The sequence below is a fragment of the Macaca mulatta genome, chromosome 9 (assembly GCF_049350105.2).
Source record: "Macaca mulatta isolate MMU2019108-1 chromosome 9, T2T-MMU8v2.0, whole genome shotgun sequence".
Taxonomy (NCBI): Eukaryota; Metazoa; Chordata; class Mammalia; order Primates; family Cercopithecidae; genus Macaca; species Macaca mulatta.
Window position 1 is genome coordinate 32,741,269 of NC_133414.1, and position 21,484 is coordinate 32,762,752.

General features: G+C 33.0%; 1 protein-coding gene across 10 annotated transcripts in view; it reads left to right on the top strand.

Moving 5' to 3' along the window:
* Positions 1-21,484, top strand: part of ZEB1 (zinc finger E-box binding homeobox 1) — a 184,407-nt gene that overhangs the window by 36,685 nt on the left and 126,238 nt on the right. For 2 of the 10 annotated variants that reach the window (XM_015146760.3, XM_077946171.1), the window contains exons 2-3: positions 13,116-13,271; positions 14,903-15,064. The exons of 6 other annotated variants lie outside the window; for them this stretch is intronic. The gene's annotated coding sequence lies outside the window, so the exon portion shown is untranslated. The remainder of the gene's footprint in view (positions 1-13,115; positions 13,272-14,902; positions 15,065-21,484) is intronic. 2 more of the 10 variants (XM_028826141.2, XM_028826142.2) reach the window with 1 other exon arrangement.

Here is a 21,484-nt window from a genome sequence, read left to right on the forward strand (position 1 = left end):
AAAATGTGCTTTAAGAGTTGAGAAAGTGAATTATTCCTTTTTTTCTCACAGCAGCTGTTTAAGGAAAACAGAGGAGGCATTGGATAATATTCTTATTAAGGTAAAGAATCTGGTTGTTTGAGACCTCAAGTCACATAGCAAGTAGTCCACCTGGAATTATGAACCAGGTGTTCAGGACTTCCAGATATTTGTGCTGTCTACTATGCTGCATTTTCAACAGTAATTCATTTATCTGTGGGTTAAATTCAATTTAATGAGACTAATTTATTCAACAAATATTTATTAAATGCTATTATTGCCAGTTATTGTGTTAAATGATAGTGTAAGACAATAAACAAGACAGATACCTTTCCTTGTCCTCACAAAACCTGCAGCTTTGGAAAAGACTAAAACTAAACAAATAATTACAACTAAGATGAACATTAAGGGAGAAATCATAAGATAATAGGAAAGAATATAACAGGCCGACTTAACCTGCTCTGGGATCATAGAGGAGTGTTGAATGTCAACTGAGGGTAGGACATGAGAAATAACTTTTGGGCTGAGATTGGAAGAATCAGCATGAGTTAGCTTAAGCCTAGGAATTAGGAGAAAGGTTAGGATGGAACATTGCAGGCAACAGAAATAGCATCTACAAAAGTAAAAGGAATAACTAAAAGGATTCCAGTGTGAGCATTGAAAAGGATAAGTAAATGTAAAGAAGAATGTAGGAAAGAGATTATGCGTTCTTCAGGATTTTTTGACCTATATCCTAAGGGATATTGGGAAGTCATGGAAAGGTTTTAAGCATTGGGGTATATACCATGATTAAATTTTTCATTTGAAAATCATGAGTCTGACTACAGTATATATAGATGCAATGTTGTTAGATGCTATTTCTGTAGGCCAGGTTGGAGATGACGGTTACAGCAGTTGATTTGGAGAGAAAGGAATAGATTTGAAATTTGGGATGTGGACAAAGCCTTGTATTTGACAGAAATATAAAACTATTAATAGTATTGTTATTGTTCTACCTATAGAATTTGATTGTAAGATTATCTCTAAAATACTTTCAGTAACTTGTACTTAATGTTAGGATGAAGTGATTATATTATAAATAGAATTTAGAAAACATCATTCTTTAAAAAATAATTTTTGAATTATGCTAATTCTTGTTATTGTTTGTTTGACTTCATTAAATAATATAGGGAGTATAGGGAGAACTTAGTTTTAAAAGACAAATTGACTTCCTAGTTTATACATAAAACGTAAGTACTTCTGTACACATATAATGTGTATATATATGTAGTGCAGGTCATCTTGTTTACACCACTTGTTGATGAATATCAGATTTGGAAGGTGACTTTTTGGGATTTTCCTGTTGGTTGATTGATTGAAACTTACATGAAGAATTTAATCCTTTTGTTTCAAATAGCTTTACTTTTTCATGATTATTCAAAGAATTTATTGCTGGATCATTGGCTCTAGAAATAGACTGCTGGTTAAATTAAAAGATGCCAGAGGAAACATTTTGGAAACAGACTTTACAAAATTCCTTATGAACTTCTGTACTTTCTTAACCAATCTTATTTCTTTCATGTGCCTATGGCTGTTATTAGCCTGTTGTATCAGGGATACCACAGTCAAGTACCTATAAGGGCCTTAACTATAAAGAATTAGGCCATTTAGGGAAATAATAATGAGACTGGAGAATCTGTGCTCATCTAACTGGGTAAAGGGACAGCTAATATTCTGTTCCATTGGATGGTGATCATGGGAGTATTCAGGCTGATTGTTACCCAGTATTTCAGTTTTTCCAAAGGATCCTAAAATACAGATTTTTATGTAAATTAGTTGGTAACTAATTCAGGTGTTTTTAAGATACTCTGTAACAATAACTCTACAGGGCAAAATCGGCCTGTAGAATATGTTTGGCCAATAGGCCTCTCTTTTATAGCCTTGACCTTATAGAAATCTTCAATATTTATTTAAAAGTAAGAGGTCAAAAGTATTTCTAGGTAAAGTGAATGCCAAAAGAAGGGAGGAAGGGAAGGAATAATTGAGATACTTTTTAAAAGAAGTACAAAACCAGTTATCTAGGTTATATTTTTAGTTTAAACTAAGTTCAGAAAGAAATTCACTGTCCTGAGAATAATTTTCCTATGCTTCAGAGCATACTTCTAGCAACTTCAGCCATCTGCATGTGTTTAACTGGGAACTCAGAGGAGGATGAGAATGCACAGGGCATGGAGAGCCAATGAATTGAAGATGAGAGTGTGGTGGTTCTCTGAAACTGTTGTGAGCAGAGTACAGCAGGAACAAGAGACAGTTGATATTGGAGCAAAATCATTCTGTAAGAACATAGCAATCTGAGTACATCATGGGCCCCTGAAAGCATTACTAGACTAAAAGCATAATTTTTTATACTGATGATCAAGAAGAGGTCATATTGGTACACTAAGATTGAATAACTCCACTCCCAATAGCAAATGTAGTACACAATCACTGTAGGAAATTAGGAAAATATACAAAAGGTAGCGTATGGTTTTTTTTTTAAAGCTAGGAATAGGTAAAATTCTAAGGTTTTCTAAAAGTAATTAAAATAGAACTTGGCAATTGTTAGTTTCCTAATAGCTAATTAGTTTCCAAATTAGTCTAATTTGGCTTAAATAAAAAGAATATTGGTTGGCTCACATAAGAAAGTACATATATTAGGATTAGTTATGCCAATGGCTCAGTGATTTTTTCAAGGACTCAGTTTGTCATCTACTCTATGCTTTATCCATAGTATTTCCTTTATCCCAGCACTGTAGTTGCCAAATGGCTGCTGGCTGTAATCAGGATTGTGTTTCCTCCTTCAGATCCAAAGAGAGAAGAATACACTTCTCTTGGCATTCTCATGGGTAATATATGTTCTTTTCCCTGAGAAGTCCTCATGCACTCCTGCCCCTAACTTGCTCCTTATTGTCCTAAATTAGCTTAATTCTAAATATGCCTAAACTAATCATTGGCAAAAGGGATGAGCTTACCATAATGGATTAGATTAATGGTCTACCCTTGCAGCTCAGGACAGTCAGCTTAGCCTGAGGCACATTGACTACTGGGAGAGATGTGGATATAGAAATCCAATCATGGATCATTAGGAAGAAGGAAGCCTTGGATAGGCACTTAGCTTGGTCCACCATGGGTGCATTAAGGATTGTGTATTATGTCTTTTACCTACATGAAACACCACCTTCCCCTATCAAGCATGTAAGTATGAAGTCAAGTCCCGGTCAATCTACTCTCTGTCTCCTGTGTTTCAAGCACTCTCGTTAGCAGAGCTTGTGTAGCTTTGGAGTTGAATAATTTTTTTTTTTCCAAAAATTCTCTTCTCATTTAACAGACACCTATCTGTACAGTAAACTATGTGGACCATAAATGGAACCAAGCTAGTTTAGGAAAATACAATTTCTTAAATAAATTACTTTTAAAAAGTATATTTTCTTTCAGCTCTTCTCTCCAAAGGTGTTTTGTATCATAACCTCTGTAGTAAATAGTGTCATCCTTATTGTCTGATTGTAAAGGTGAAGTATAATTTATGGGATAATTTACAAAGCAAAAAAGAAATACTTATTTTTAAAGTTTAAAATTTTTCTGTGTAGAAAATACTATAATAATGCATGATTTTAAGAATCTGTTATTTTGGCTAAAATATTTAACCAGCCAACCATATATCTTATTTCTTTCAGTTGCTAGATTTCTGAATGTTAGCCAAATATTTTAGTATCTGGGTCACATAGTCATTACAAACAAATCTAGGCCAAAATGGTTTATGCTTCTCAGTTGCCAGCTCAGTTCTCTCTTTGACTTTTTATTATTTGTTTCTCTTTGAACTAAACTTTATTTACTTATATTAGCACAGTACTGTGTTAATTCTTTGTGTGGAACTGGTCTTCTTGTGTCATTTTGCCCTAAGTCAAGGAAACAAATAAATGACTGTGCTCTTGGCTGTTATGTTTTAGAATTGTTACTGTACAAAAGGTCACACATGTTAAATTACCTACTGCAGTGCTAATTATTGTGAAACCTTGTTCAAAATGTCTGTTTTGGCACTTCTACTGTAACAGTTTTTAAAGATCCAACCTGTGTGCATTTTGGTATTGAAATCCTCAAAACTCCTAAAGACCCCATGTTAATTTAAAATGCAAAGTTGTTTCACCTTTTAATACTAGATGAGATAGCTTTTTTCTTAAAGTAAAATGAGAAGTCTTATGTGTTATAATAATAGAGGTAAGGGCAGGGAGAGAGAGGGAAAGAAGAAAGGAGTACATTGGAGTAACAGAAATTCCACCTTCATTTATAAAGTGCTATAGGCTCTAAAATTCCATTCTGAAATACTGTTCTGACTTTGAAAGGGGTATGTTTAGTGCCAGCTTCTGTTAACACAGGAACCATAGTTTTTCTGTTGTTAAAACTAAGAACTTTATGCCTTTTGGAATTTTAAATATTTTTTCTCTATGTTTATAATGCTTTTAATTATGTTTACTATTAACTGATGTTATTAACTATGTTTATCATTTGTACACTCTATTCTGTTTGAAAGTACAAAGTGATACCATAGATACTTCCTGAAGTTTTCTAGAAAAATCAATTTTTTTTTCATCTTTATTCATAGCATCATTGTACATTCAGTTAGTAAAATTTCCAGATAACAAACACCTATCTTCTTTGATTGCTAGAATAGTTAATCTCAACCCTTCTTATTATAAAATATCATAGTGACTCTGGATTGTTGATGAAACTTTCTTAAGACAGTGTCTTCAGCAAGACACTACCTCAGGGCTACTGAAGTATGTCATAGGGCCGTTTGTCCTTTCAAAAACAATTCTCAGTAGCTATTGTTGCTTTGCATTTTTATAAAGTGTCTGTTTTTTCAAAGCTTGATATTAATTCTTATAGCTACTAGTGTGCAGAGAAGGGTGTCTGTGAATAAAGTAAGAGAAAGAATGTTCATAATAGGTTTGAAGAGCACTTCAATGAGTAAAGTACTTGGACTTTACAATGTTTGCTTTTACTTCACTAAGTCCTGCCCTGTGCCCCTCCCCCTGTCCCTTTATACCCTAGCCTCTTTTTAACATGGTACTTGGCAATGTTCCAGGTAGTTATTGTAAGAAGGATGAACTTAGACTTGGAGCTAGACAAACATGAAGGGAACTAAAACAGTATAATTTAATAGCTGTGGGACCTTAAGCAAGTTCACAGCTGTAAAATGGGTTTGTATATACTATCTCTCAGGGTTGTAAGGATTAAATATAATAGATCTAGTTTAGGAGGTATTTTAACAAATGCTATTCCTTTCCTTATACTTTAAGATAAATGACGCACTACTTTGGAAATGGCATTTGCCTATTTTATTATGATGCTATAAAGTTTAAAGCGTCAGTATCCCTAAAATATGATAGCTGTTAAGCTCTCTTTAATTATTCGGAAATGAATAGTATGTGACAAGATATTATGGTTAATTTGGTGGATCAGATGAATAAAATGTGCTGAAATATTTTGGAGACTGAAAGTATAAAATTAGATGCAAAAAAATACAGGTTTTTTATCCAGGTCTAATCATGTTGAAATATTTTATTAATATCCTCAGAGAGTACGTAAATTAGTGAGTTATTTTTTTAATGCAACGGTAAATACCTAGAAACCATGTATACACTTAAAGTAAAATTTCACAGAGTTCTGAGGGCCATTTTGCATTTACTAGTGCCACAGTAGTGGCATTAGAGTGAGCTGCAGTAACCTGAAACAGTACAGCATGGATGCTCTAATAAATTGCGTGTCTGTTATTATGGAATTTTATAACTGTTCATACCTTTTATTTAATGCATTCACAGGTCAGATTATAGGATATTTTTCATTTAGTAAGTATACTAAATCCATACCTTATACCATTGAGTTTTGGTAGTACCAGAGGGAAAAAAGAAGAAAAGCATGGCCTCTATCTTTAAGGAACTGTTTAACAGTCATATGAATCACTTGATTGAGAAGATCCATATTTGTAATATAATGAATTCCACAAAAATTGCCTGTTAAAAATTTTTGAAAAAGTGGGGGTGAGATTGAATATACCTAAGCTTTATTGTTGATTTTTGTTGGCCAGGCCAAATTTGTGAACATTTTACATTATCAGCTGTACTGAAATACATTTGTATGCTCTACTGAATATAGGAAACATAATTTAATATTTAATTTAAACTCCAGATTACTATCATTTATAGGCATTCTATGCATTAAACTGTTTTGCCTCTACTTTCTTCCTCAGTAACACTTTTAGGGCATTTTGATGCATTGGAAAGAAAAGGCAGTTGCAAGCTGCTGGCTCTAGCAAATCAGAGCTAATCAACCTGAGGATAATGTTTGCACTTTCCCACTTCCAAGTCTTTGATCAAACTGCTCTCTGCCTTTGCTACCACTACCACAGGTTGGTCCTTTCCCCCTAATCTAAACTCTCTCTGACTAGCCCTGAGTTTACTTTTTATAGCTGTCACTGTCTACCATCTCCTTCATCTTGAATATACCAGGACAGACTGGGACGTTCCAGAAAAAAACAGACATAATACTTAAGTCGTCTTTGCTACCTAATTTGTCCTCACTGCCAATTAGTTAATTTATTTTTTACTTTTTGTTTTATTGAATTTTGTAAAGACAGGGTCTTGCTGTGTCACACAGGCTCCTCTCAAACTCCTGGACTCAAGTAATCCTCCCACCTCAGCCTCTCAAAGTACTAGGATTAGAAGGCGTGAGCCACTGCGACTGGTCATAATTTAAATAATCCTTTAGATTCCTGTCTCTGTCCATTTTCAAAGCCAGGGTTACACTATCATAACATACCCCATGATGCACACCATTGCTAAAACAATCTTCCTGAAGTACTAATTAGATTTTTGAGCAGAGAATAAAACCATCCTTTCCAGCGTTGGCAAATACTCAATGTACTGTTCTGAAATACCTGTAGTACTTCCAAGTTTCTGCTTTGTGCTCACACTGTTTTCTTTGACCTGAAATGCAATTTCTATCTATAAAAATCTTAGTCATTATGAGGTCTAGCAAAGATCTTTTTCTTCTATGAAGCCTTCCTATCGACCCTAACTAAAATCTCTTCTCTGAGTTCCCAGCTTATAAGCTGGAGCAAGACTTCAGTGATCCTTGGAAGAAAGTGGGAGGTTATTTTCCCAATGAGATTCCAGGAAAGTTTAATGTCTTATAGTTCAGTCCCCTTTAGTGTTCCACATACAGTTAGTGCTCAAATATTTGATAATTGACCTACTCACAAATTTTTTTGTGCGAAATTGCTTGCTATTCTCTATCCAAGAAGTAATGAAGTGTATAAGCTTCTTCAACTCTTTGTTGAGCCCGGGTCTCTTACTTATTTCTGTATCCTATCTACTCTTGAGTAGTAGGGTCATCGGAAAGCAACCACTGGCTTTGGGGATAAGTTGTGTGTATTTTGGAGGAGGAAGTAAAGGTGTTACTGGACTTTTAAAACAAGCTTTTTCTGTTTTAAAGTATTTTGCTTCCCGTTAGTATATTTATAAGATGATATTGGTATATGTAGTGTCTTGGCTATTTATTCCCCTTTCTCTTTAACACAATATTCTCGAACTTTGGTGTGATACTGAATTAGAATCTCTAGGAGTGTGGCCTAGGACTCTACACTTTTACTAAGAATCAGTTGAGATGCTTATGAAGGTGGTGGTAGTAGTGATAATGGTAGTGATGATGATGATAATTGTAATAGCTGTGCTTTTGAAGGCTTATGATGTACTTACTGCACTTTTCTAGGCAGTTTGCAGCTATTAACCTAATGTTCACAGCAATCCTATGTAGTAATATGCTATTATCTTCATTATACAAATGGAGAAACTGAGGCAGATATAAATTAAGTAACTTGTCACCAAAACAACTTTCTTATAAATACGTCAAGAATTCATGAAAAGGATGAGGCATATTTTTTTGGTTGATAGTTTTTAAACTCACTTTCTAAAGGATTGCTTTAAGTAATGTGAATAATATGAATGTAAACTGGTTCTTATATAAGTTGAAATAGCAATATGCCAACTCTATATAGAATAACAACTAGACCTAAATATAGATACTTGCTCTTGCTTTTAGGAAACCTGTCACAATTCTTGGTGAAAAAGTAGGCATGCACCCAAAAACTTAGAACATTGAGGAAACTTTTTAAATAATTACACTTTCTAAAATACATGATATTATATATATAGTCATCCCTCAGTATCCTCAGGTGGTTGGTGCCGGGACACCCTCAGATACCAAAATCCAAATACTGTGCCATAGTATTTGCATATAACCTATGCATATCCTCTCATGTACTTTATTTATTTATTTATTTATTTATTTATTGAGACATGGTCTTGCTCTGTCATGCAGTCTTGAGTGCGTGCACTGGTACAATCATGGCTCACTGCAGCCTTGACCTCCTGGGCTCAATCCTCCCACTTCAGCCTCCCAAGTAGCTGGGACCACAGGCACGCACCACCATGCCCAGCTAACTTTTGAACTTTTTTGTACAGATAGAGTTTCATTGTGTCGCCCAGGCTAGTCTTAAACTCCTGGGCTCAAGCGATCTTCCCACCTTGGCCTCTCAAAGTGTTGGGATTACAGGCGTGAGCCACTGCACCCACCCATCCTCTCGTGTACGTTAAATCATCTCTAGCTTACTTATTATAACTGATATAATATAAATGCTATGTAAATCGCTGTTATATTGATTTTTATTTGTATTATTTTTTGTTGTGTTGTTTTTTAAATTTTTTCTGAATATTTGTGTGTGTATTGAGATGTTACTTTGTGATCTAATGTAATTCAGGTAAAACTCATTAAGCATATATTGTCTGTTTTAGTAGCATAATTCTTGGTTTTATATGCTAAAATATTTATCTTTTTAATAATAAATGATAAGAATATTTTATACCCTTTTAGTTCATAGACTATGGGAAGTGGAGTAGGTAGTGAAAGAGGTGACTGTGGTGGTAGTATGGTGGAAGTAATTTGTTTAACATCACTGCCTGTCCAAAATAGTTTTGATGAATGATTTTAGGTGTTGCCTAGTAAGTGCTTTGACTTTTGAAACCAGTTGAACAAACAAGCATGTTGTGCTTTACTAGAAACATCTTGTAAGTTCTGATTCTGAATAGACAATGGAATCTAAATTGAGTTAGTGGAGGACATATCTTTACAACTAAATCTAAAGTGTTTCAACTCTTTCTTTTTTTAATCTCCTGTTTATTTTTCTTGTAAAATTAATATTTTTGATTGACCAATCATAATTGCATACATTCATGGGGTACATTGTGATGTTTTGATATATGTATACAATGTGATGTGCTTATGCTAATTAACATATCTGTCACCTCACCTGTAATATTTTATAGTGAGACGTTTGAAATTTACTTTATTATTTGAAATACTTAACACATTATTATTGACTCTTGTCAACTTGCTACGCAATAGATCTCAAACTTATTCTTCCTCTCTATCTGAAACTTTGTACCCCCTGATCAACTTCCCCCACCACCCTCCTACCCTAGCCTCTGGTAACCATTGTTCTATTCTCTACCGAATTCTATGAATTTAGCCTTATTAGATTCCACACATAAGTGAGATCATACGGTATTTGTCTTTCTCTGCCTGACTTATTTCACTTAGCATAATATCCTCCAGATTCATCCATGTTGTTGCAAATGACAGAATTTTCCCCTTTTTAAATGCTGAATAGTATTCTGTTGTGTTTATGTACCCCGTTTTCTTGATTTCATCCATTGATACACACCTAGGTGTTTCCATATCCTGGCTATTGTAAATAATGCAACAATGAACATAGGAGTGCGGATATCGCTTTGACATATTGACTCCAGTTCCTTTGGATATATAACCAGAATTGGGATCACTGGATCATACAGTAGTTCTATTTTTAGTTTTTTTGGGGAAACCTCCATACTATTTTCCATAATAGCTGAACTAATTTGCATTCCCACCAACAATGTACTTGTAAGAGTTATCTTTTCTCCACACCCTGTCCAACATTTACCTTTCATCTTTTTAATAAAAGCTACTGTAACAGGTATAAAGTAATATTGCATTGCGGTTTTAATTTGTAATTCTCTAGTAATTAGTGATGCTGAGCATTTTTTCTTGCACCAGTTGGCTACTCATGTGTCTTCTGAGAAATGTCTGTTCAGGTTCTTTGCTCATTTTAAAAAATTGGGCGATTTGTTATTTTGTTATTGAGTTGTTTGAGTTTCTTAAATATTTTAGATATTAACCCCTTGTTAAATGTATGATTTGCAGATATTTCTTTTTATATATCCTGTTTACAAATTTTCTGAACTTCTCTTGCTGCTCATTTATATAAAGTTGGGATGAGTTATGTCACCTGAAGCAGTCAAGATAAGACTGTTTCTACTGCTATCCATGTGGCAGGCTTACTTTGTTACCCAATTCAGTGAAAAAGGGTGCCAGGATGTGAAAGAAAAATAGATGTGATGCCATGGAACATTCTAGGGAATTATCTTTTTTAGAGAGAATTTTGATTAAAATTTTGCATATTTTTAAAAACCCCTATTCTTAGTCTGAAGAGTTGGATATAATGCTGAGTGTGTGTCTTAAAGCTAATAGTATAAAAAGAGAAGTATAAAATTTAAATTAATCATACAACTTTCTTTCCCTAACTTTATGAATTGATTTTTTGCAATTTCTGGAGCTAACGTGCTGAATGTTTGAAACTGAGTATGTAGGTTAAAAAGTTGAAATTTTCCTAATAAAATTATATCTCTTTCTAAGGTATAACAGTTTCTTTCTTTGATTGTAGTAAAAGGAGCATCTGTGGTTCTTCAGAGGTTTTAATTTTGCTGCCAGCTAGTTGTGTGACTTTGGGTAAATAATGTCACATGACTGGACCTGTTTCTTTATTTGTAAAATTGTGTGTGGTGTTAAATTCCAAGACTGTTTTTAAAAATGTTTTTGTAGAGACTGGGTCTTGCTTTGTTGCCAAGGCTTGTCTGAACTCCTGGTTTCAAGCAGTTTTCCCCACTTTGATCTCACAAACTGTTGGGATTATAGGCATAAGCCTCCATGCCTGACCAAATTGTAAAACTCTTATAATGGATGAGTAGAATATAGTTAAGATTATATAAAAACACAAGTCACTTCATGATCATCATCTGCTGGAATATGAAACCAGCTTTCTTGTGTAGATATGTTATCAGCAATGTTATTCACACCAAGAGGATCATTCTGTGGTTTTTAATTCATGATTTTGTAATCTGATAGTGACTTTTCATTATGTCTCCTGATTTAAAATTAAATTACAGCCATTATGATTGGAATCATTGGGAAGAGTTGAAATAAACAATTTAGAATTGTTTCTGCCATACTGAAGGCCTGATTTTGGGGGGTGTGGGGTTGATGGAGGAGATATCTCTATGTTCTGTAATTTCATTTGACTAAGGAATTTACCTTTGGTCTTCTTCCAGAGTGAGGACATGAATACTTCCATAGCTGTATTCCGTATTAATCACAGTTTGCTTTGTGGGTTTCATTAGGCTAAATAAGAAAAACGTAGTTATATATTTTCTGCTTTAAAAATGCTTCTTGTTATAAAGTCTTCTCAGATCAGTTCCACATGTGATAAACCTATTCAAACTATTAAACTGCCCCAATGTGCTTGCTTCTTTCTTGGAAATCTATCCATTTCTGTGTCTTTATGTACCACTCACTCTCCCCCATCATGTTTTAGGTTATAAACTCCTTTCCTTTGTATCTCATAGCACCCAGGAAAGAACTTTGTTAGTCTCTGAATAGTTTACAAATGTTATTGCTATTGAGATTTTTGGATTTAAATTATTGGAGTGAATAGACTAATGCTGTTTCTAGTATATCTAACTGGGGGTCGGTGTTATTAACTCAAAGACACAACAGTTTAAGCTCTAGGCTTTGTTTCTGAAGTCCATTTTTCTTAATCATAAGCCGATTATTCACTTTATATTATCTTATATAATGCCTTGGTATCAGGTTATTGATAGGTAAACATCAGGAATAGGTTGGATAGATACGCATGCATGTGTACACATGCACATGTATGTGAAAGAGAGAGAGAAGGATTACACATAGAATATATGAGAATTTGAGGTGTGTGTAATGTTTATAACTCAACTGAGTCTTACATAGCTGTCTAGTTATGTACACTTAATTTTGGATCTTTTATAGTTAAAATTCAGAAACAATTTTTAAGGAAGATAAGGACATGTTTTTCTTTCCTTCGTGTTTTCAGTTTAGCTTTATTTGATTGTATTTTTGCTAAAGACTTGAATTGTCAATAATAACTATTGAAATGAGCCAACTTATAGCTGAGCACAAATTATGTTAGGGCACTGAGATATATCTTAACATTTGGGAATAATTTAAGGTGTCTAATATTTAAGAACGATCAAAACAGACTGTACAACCCAATAATCATAAAGCCTATGGTCGAAAATCATATATAATTGACAGGCCCTATGAAGAGCAGCCGTAAGAATCAAGAGAAAAAGAGTCTAAATTGGAACAGAAAAGGAGCTGAGTCATTTTTGTACTATAATTAGAAGTTGGTAACCATAAATTTTGTCAAAAAGTATCATGATCAGGCAGGGTTACACTAAAGTGTAACCTCTAACTTCTTGTAGTATATAGTTTTACAATTAGTTGATGATTTAATAAATATAAATATTGATGATACTGTCAGAGTGTTTCCAGACATTACAGTTAGCTTTTAGGTGAAGGCAGTGCTTGACAGAACCTAGGTTTGTGACTCTATAATTTATTATGTCATCTAATACCATCTTTATCATGTATTAATTTGGGTTATAGGATAATTGGGGTAACTTTTTGGTGAGGGATTGAGATTTTCTTAAAAGCATTTTCAGAAGATACTAGAATTTTATGGGATTCTTTTAATATAGCATGTCTTCTCAAATATAATATTAGGACTCTTTGAACAGGAGGTAAATCATATTCACCTTATTTTCCAGTTTAGAATTATTGCTGTTATCAGTTGGTGGGTGTGGGAACAACTTAATAAAGTTTGGGTAATTTAGTTTTCAGTTTAAATTCTCAACTGGCAATTGGCCGAAAACTCCCATCTGAAGACATGATCATCCAAATGTCATTTTGTGATTTGGCTACTGTCTGCTTGATATAGGAAAGCACTATCAAGAAAGACTATTGGAGTGACTATCAAAAGGAAGTCAATGGTAAGAGTTTTCATTTAAATTCTGTGTGTGTGTGTGTGTGTCTGTGTGTAAAGCCTACCAATTTATTATATTTGAATTAAAATTTTAGAACTTTTAAAATCTAGGACATAATGACAAGTGTTTGAATTTTATATGTCTGTCACTTATATTTTAATAAAATATATGCAAAGAATGGTTTTATAGATAAGAGATTTTACATACTTAATGTTTATAAATAGTATAAAAGTATGGAAAATCAATTATATAGTTCATGTGTGGTTTAAAAATTCAATTTTTGTAGTTTTATTGTAGTTATTTAAGATAATGTATTACAAATATTGCTTTACTGAAGTTTAACTTTTAAAAAATTTGTACTAAACTGAGTTTTTCTGTTCAGTTTCATAAGTGCTTCTTAAAGTAGACAAGTTTTGCAGTAGTATGTTGAATGCTGTTTTGTTTTTTACTTTCATTGCAAAATAGGAAAGAAAAAAGTATAATATATGACAAAATCCATTCAGTTTAACAGTAATTCTTTAAAAGTGTGTAATTGCTGCTATACTTTGGTGGAAACTATTGAATTTGTAAGATTAGACGTTTATACTGTATACCCAAAACAAAGTGGAGTAGCTGTTCATAGTATGGTACAGAATCAAATTTTGGTGATAGAATCAGACATCTCCCTCCTGCCTTACACATACTCCCACTGAGAAAATAATTTCTAAATTTGGTTACTTTTTCATATGCTTCAAATGACCTTAAATTTATATTTTTCTCCTGAATATATTTGATTCCTGCATATCCCTTTTTTTGGACGTCTGTGTCCAATCAGATCCATGATTAGTTACATTAACTTTGGACAAGAATGGAGGTAGGATCTTAGCAAGTTTGAAATCTTTAAGATTGTTGTCTATCTGAGATTATTCCAGCGCGTCCATGGACATAGTAGTTTTGTGATAACAAGATGATGGCTGATGAAGATTAGCATATTAATAATATATTATAATTCTATTAACCATTCTATTGTCAAATGTGTGATTTTTGCGATTCACATAGTTGGAGTAATTTTTCATGCCCAATTAGAGATGTCAAAATTATGTTAATTGAATCTGGCCATGTTCTTAGCTGCTTTCTAGAGCTTAATAACAAACATATCAGGAAGAGCTCTTGTGACAAGCACCCAGCACAGCATCTGTCATTATGTAATCATTCCAATGTTTACAGTGAACTAAGTACTTGAGATGGCAACATTCATATTTTAGTCCATCTGTCTAGTAATTCATATTTGTATAGTCTGTCTACTATGTGTCATCCATTTAGGTAGATGCTGAGAATAAAATGGTGGGGTTAAAAACAGATATTCCCTAATTGTTACTGAACTTCCGGTGCCAATGGTGATTACAGTGTAGGTATAATTACACACCGCAACTGGAACCAATACTGTGAAATGGCGTAAGTTTCTACAAGGGTAGGAACAATAAAGTTAGTGTATAAATAAAGCATAGAACCTACACATTTATTTATTAGAGTGAATTGATAACTTGCTTTTCAACTTTTAAAGTTAATTCTATTAATATCTGCTAAGCTAGGCATTAGAAAGACTAAATTCTAACCATAGAGAAATACATTTTTATGCTGCTATTCTATTTTCTTAGATTTCTTAAGAATTTACAATAAAGCCCTGTCAAAGCAGCATGCTTATGTGAGAATTTCACTTATGGGAGAGTTCTTATAGGATTTCAAGAAGGAATGCCCTGAAGAGGGACACTGATTTCCTCAACTGAACTTAAAATTGTTACATGCAGACATTTTTAAAGGTAGTATACTTTTTTCCTTAATCAAGTCAACTTTATCTCTTTTTTAAAGAAGGGAATGTAACATTTATGTTTTTCATATACACACACGCAGAAGCATACATGTCGATTACGTTTTGGAAAATAAAATCCAAAGAGCATTTGGATATCTGAATGTTTACGCTTCATCTCTGCAGTGACTTACAAATTTAGCTTTTTTCTGGATATACTCAAAGTCACCAACCTGAGTTCAAGTATTCTGATTTGAAGGTCTCCACTTAGAGAACTAGGCAGTCCCCCTTGTCAGTGCTAGGAGAAAGATGTCCTTCCCATACCTTCCAGAGTGTCTTGAAGAAATACTCCTTCCTGGGTAACGTGCCTCGGAATGTACGTGGTATTCATTTTTCTTTGACAGCTCTTTTTGGTTCTGTTTAAGTGGCTTTGATGGGCTTACGATGCCCAGTGAAGAATTTGGTATTTAGCCCCAAAAAGATATTTAAAACACATAATTATGTAAATATTGCAGATGGAGGATGATACATAGCATTTCTTTTATTGAAATGAATTTGAAATAACTTCTTTCTAAAACAAAATTCTACCAATAGTCGTCAGTTTTTAACTATATAACTTCTCAATATAGGAAACAATCAATGTCTGATTGGCTGTGTATGTTGGAGTATAATGCCTTTTGTTTTGAATTTGGGAGTTTCTACTGTCAGAAGAAAGGAGTTGTGAATTACAATGGTGTTAGAAGAAATGAATTGGAAGTTTGAATGAGAAAAATTTAAATAAAAGTTACTGTTTAAAGATATGGAAAGGAAAATAATGTTTTAGTTCAATATGAGAAAGAACCTCTTAAATGTAGAAAATAAAATGGGGTGTCTTTCTACATCCATTCTTAAAAATTTGGCAGAAGTTACAAAGAAGTTACAAAGAAGGAGTTCCTGCTGGTATAAGTCACAAGGATTATTTAAAGGAAATTTATGTTACAGCTTGTAAAATCATGATATTGATAATTATTAATATGTAAAACTTTATGTGAAATAGGTATTACGAAAAATATTGAGCTACTATTTATAGTGAGATCATTATTTTTTAAGTAAATTTTTAGTAAATTTTAAGTAAATTTAACAGATAGAATAGCAAATCACATTTATTCATTCAACACATTCTTACCAACAACCTGCTATATGTCAGTCATTGCACTAGGCATGGCATAGTCATAAATAAGACTGATGTGATTCCATAGGTCTTGCAGGGAACATAGACATTAAGCAAGTAATTATAATAAAGTATAGTGGCTTATGATATTATAAAAACAAAGCAGTCCTTTCTTAAGGATATCTTGAAATTGATCTGTAGTATATTAATTTTAATCCGTTCATATTCCTCATGAAATGAGATTGTTCATTTTGATGTAAAAATTAGACTGACCTTCTTTACAGTTAGTAGAGACTGAAAAAGTCTTATTATTTGTATAGCTTATTTAAAATGAGAAACTGCTGTGGAAAGATCTGCAAGTTTCTGAGATACCAAGAAATGTGAATACGAGCAGAACAAGCACATAATGCCTGTCATGCATATTATATACATTATAAATGTCATTTAAGACAATTATATGGAGCAGTTTTACATTTAAAACTACCAAGTTGTAGTAGTTAAGAAGTTGGGCTCCAGAGTCATACTGGTTGGGTGTGAGTGTTAACTCTGACACTTACCAGCTTTTCAATCTTAGGAAAGCTGCATAACTCTACTGTGCATCAGTTTCCTTACCTGTAAAATGGGGATAATAAGAGTATATATCTTGTGAAAAAATACATTATTTGATATATAAAAATGCTAAAAGAGTAGCATATGGAAAGTGCATAGAAAGGGCTCCAAATGTTGTTTTAGTTAATAATAACAATAATGATAATTTCTTCATTGAAGTGCATAGAAAGGGCTCCAAATGTTGTTTTAGTTAATAATAACAATAATGATAATTTCTTCATCTTGAAAATATCCTACTTCATTCATAAAGTTGTGCCAACTGAAATAATTGCAGATGGTGCTTAAAATACATACAATATATATTTCAGAGTGGTATGTAAAGAGCTTTTATTATTACTGCTAAACAAAAAAGAAAGTCTGTGAAATTCTCATCTAAGCTTTGGGACCTCTGTAGCTGAATTTCAGCAGTCACTCAAAGGCTTTCTAGAGATGCCATCTAGAGATACTTTATAACCTAGTGCCTTTTTTTTTTTTTTTTTTTGCAATACAGAAATTTTTGTTTTCATTTCAAGATGCTGAATGAGAGAAAATTATTTCAATACAAGTATGGTTTCCCATGACCACAATTAGTTATAATGTAACCAGTCAACAGTTGTCTATTGAAAACCACTAGTTATTAATATAGTGTCGTGGTAGCCTAAAAGAATTACGCTATCATTCTACTTAGGCCCTAGGGAGACAAGAGCCATGTAAAGAATACTTAAAAGCACAAAATCCGAGACCTAGTTCCTGCTGTGCCACTAATAAACAGAGTTATCTTAGATATACAAACCTGTAAAAATTATGAGGCCATCTTAGCATCTCAGTACCCTTATTATGTATGTCGTGTGTATACACACATGGCCATCCAATATTCCTTTTCCAAATTCAAATGAAAGGAATTCATTAGGGTTGTTTTAATTTCCAAATTTACTGAGTAAAAGAATTCTGTTCTAAAAATTATTTTGTATAATGCCTTCAAATTGAGTTTTACATGTACTATTTCAAGGCTTCTCAGATAGTCCCACATAAATTATCTAGTGTTTCTGCATCATTCTATGATCTTTTCATTAATGTCAAGTGTAATGTTTTTTAACTTCACAAGGGAAACATGAAATTCCTTTAGTGTGCCTCATTTTCAGACATTTTCTTGTTGATTAAAATTCCTTTTTTAAATAAAGTTTCAACATTTACTAAATAATTTTTTTACCTTTGAATTAACTTTTTATAAATGAATAATGACAGCAGTCATTACAAACTCTGCTGTTGGCAACACTAGAGGGCATTTCTAGTTCTTGAAATAGTGTCATGAGTTCTCAGAATAATTTACCAATTCATTAAACAGCAGACTAGCATTTTAAGGGAAAGGAACTAAAACAAGCACGATAGATATATTATACATATATATACTATGTATATATTATGAATAGATAATATAAATATATATAATATATACATTATATGATGTATGGATAATACATATATATTGGATGTATGTATACACACGTCTGCTTTACCAGATGTTCTCACTGAATCACTACTCCTCAAAAGGCAGGGGAGTATTTGTGATCTGCTCATTGAAGCACCACTGTATTATCCAGTTGTGTATTAGTGTCGTGGAGGTCTGTGCTCTGATAGGTTTAGCATCAAGTGAACATTGAGTAAAAAATGTGTATGTATATACTCATACATGCATACATACATACTCATCAGAAGTTAGTTGCTGTGATTATTGAACTACTAGATGCTAACATAGTCATAATTAGAATAATTTTTCAGATAAAATATGAGAGCTAAACTAGATGCCCTTTATAGGCTTAGTAGAAGATTTAAGAATACCTCTGTTTTGAATTACTGTATTTTAAATGTTAAAATATTTGCAAGGAGTTTGAATGCAAACATTTTTAGGAAAAGGATATAATTATATAATGTTAAATATATAATATTAAATATTAACATGCAATGATATGAAAGAAGACTGAAGTTTATAAGAAAATTCAATTAGCATAAAGAAAAACTTTTTTTCCTGGGAGGATTTGCTTACTGTGGTGTATTGGGGAAAAAAATCTTACATATCATTAAGTAATCATTAACTCGGTAAAAGTAAAGTCAAGGACCAACGAAAATAACCTAATTGTTGTGAAAATAAGGTGACAAATAGACAATCCCATCTTACTCTGTAACATACTTTGTATAAGAGGGGATACATGATAACCACTAGAACAGTGGTGGATCTGCAGGTGGTAGGTACATAAGGGGTATAAGAAAGTCTTTCTAGTTCAAATGTATTTCTACCATGTACTTTACCCAGTAGAAATGCATTTACATTTTTAAGAGGAGCGTATAAATCCAAATATCTCTGTTGATACATATACCTATCATTTACTTAAATACCTGAGTACCTACTAAGTATAAAATACCCTGTTATTTTATGTTTAGCACAGTGAGGCTGTAACAGTTTACACTCCTATTATGTAGCTGAGACCAGTTGGTCTCTTTTAGAGAAGGGAGTATCAGTTAGTTACAGAAGGACTCATTTGAATCATGAGATAATTTGTGAGAATGCATACCCAAGTAATATGCTTTAATAAAATCAGAAGGCAGCATGCTTTTGTTGAGAAATGGAGGTAGGAAGGTATCAACATAAAATAACCTTCTTTGTATTGGTTCAATGTACCCCATAAACTGTCATCTCTTTTGTTTGTTTGTTTTGAGGGTACAAATTATTTCGTTTTCTGATATTCTCTTTCCTAAAGTGTTGTTGGACTGAAACTTAACAAATTCTTCCCCCCCCATATATATGTATATACACACACACACATATATACACACATATATGTATTCTTTCTACAAACACACAGCAATAGTATGTGCAAGTCAAATTTAATTTTAAGATGAATCTTTTAAAGCATGGGTGCATCTGTGCCAGTCACACACAGGGCAGTCTGTCATATCTTTTGCATCCTTGCTTTGTATTGGTTGTGAATGTTCGTTATGTAGTAGGGTAGGTAATTCCATTTTTACTTGTACTAGAATATATCTGGCTTAATAGATGATGTTCCAAAGGCTTGAATTAAAAAAAAAAAAAAAAAAAAAAAAAAAACTTTAGTGTAAAAAATTTCAGACATACACTTAAGAGAGACTAGTATAATAAACCCCATGGCCTAGAGTTAACAATCAGCAAAATTTTGCCACACTTGCTTCATCTACTGTCTTCTTTTTCCTTGACTATTTTTAAAGTAGATCCCAGACTTCAAGTCGTTTCACTCCTACATTCTTTCATATGCATTTCTTTAAAAGAAGGAATTTTTCTTATATAACCACAATACCTTTATCACATCCAACAAAAAATTAACAGTTAACTACTAACCACCTCATATTCTCTCTGTATTCGATTTCTCTGCTTTTGACTGAAAAATGTCATTTTTACGTTTAGATTGTTCTTTCAGAATCCAACCAAGATCTGTATAGCATTTGTTTGTTAGGACTGCTGTATAATTAAAAGGTCTTTTCTTTCCCACCATTTGTCTACCTCACTCACTCCCAAACCCCCTCCTTCCTCCTTCCCTCCCCTTTTCCCTTTCATGTGTTAATGAAAAAACTGGGTAACTATCCTGTAGAATGTCCTCCATTCTGGATTTCTCTGTTGGCTTCTAACTTATTCCTGTAGCCTCTGAATTTCCTGTGAATTAAAAGTTGGCTTGAAAGACTTAATTAGTTTCAGGTTCGACTTTGGTTTAGGTGTTGAGGATGGAAGGCATGCAGGAATACTTCACACATGAACTGTTTGTTTATACTGCATCACATCAAGGAGCATATGTCTGCTTGTCATACTTTTATGAATGCTAAAATTGGGCAGTGGTGCCAGCCCAATCTCTCTATTGAGAGTTTTCTACCAATCTTTTCTCCTGTGGGAAAAGTTACTGACTGTTCTTTGAATCAATTCTGTCATTAGGATTTGCAAGAGAATGAATTTTTAAATCTGCCACCCCTTACACATTTATTAGTGGAAATTCTTCTATAAGAAGAAATTTCCTTCATAAATTACACCTTTTTGATATACCTGAAACAATGTATACTGGAAAGAAGCCTGGTGTCTTAAATATCATCTGTTAAATACCTAGTGTAATATTCCAAAGCTAACTTGAGATACTACAGGGACCACATAGCACCTTGAGTTCCTATTTTACATGTGACTCTGAGGACTTTCACAGAATAAAGACTTCTTATTTTAATGAAAATTGTCAGTATTAGGATAATTTTATGTAGTCAACATAAATACAGTGTTGGTCCTATAGGAGTTGGAGACCTTTTCCCAGTTTTATTTGGTCAAATACATTATTTTGTGATGAACTAACTGTGAGTGATGAGTTGAGCTTCAAAGAACATGATACGTCATTAAATCAACAAGCTGAATAGTATCATCTAACCAAAGCTGTAGAATGAATGGTAATAAACTTAAATTCAGGAACAAAACAATCACCATTTTTGTTACTAATTTGTCCACCCATCATCACTAACCCCATTTTTATTTAATACTTGTAATGAACAAAATCTGAAAAAGAAATAAAACTAAAATACTTTATTTGTAGATGACATGATTGATTACCTAGAAAAATCTACAGTAGTCAGCTCTAAAATCATTTATTAAATAATAAAAATTTAATAAAGTACCAAATATCCCATTCCGAACTG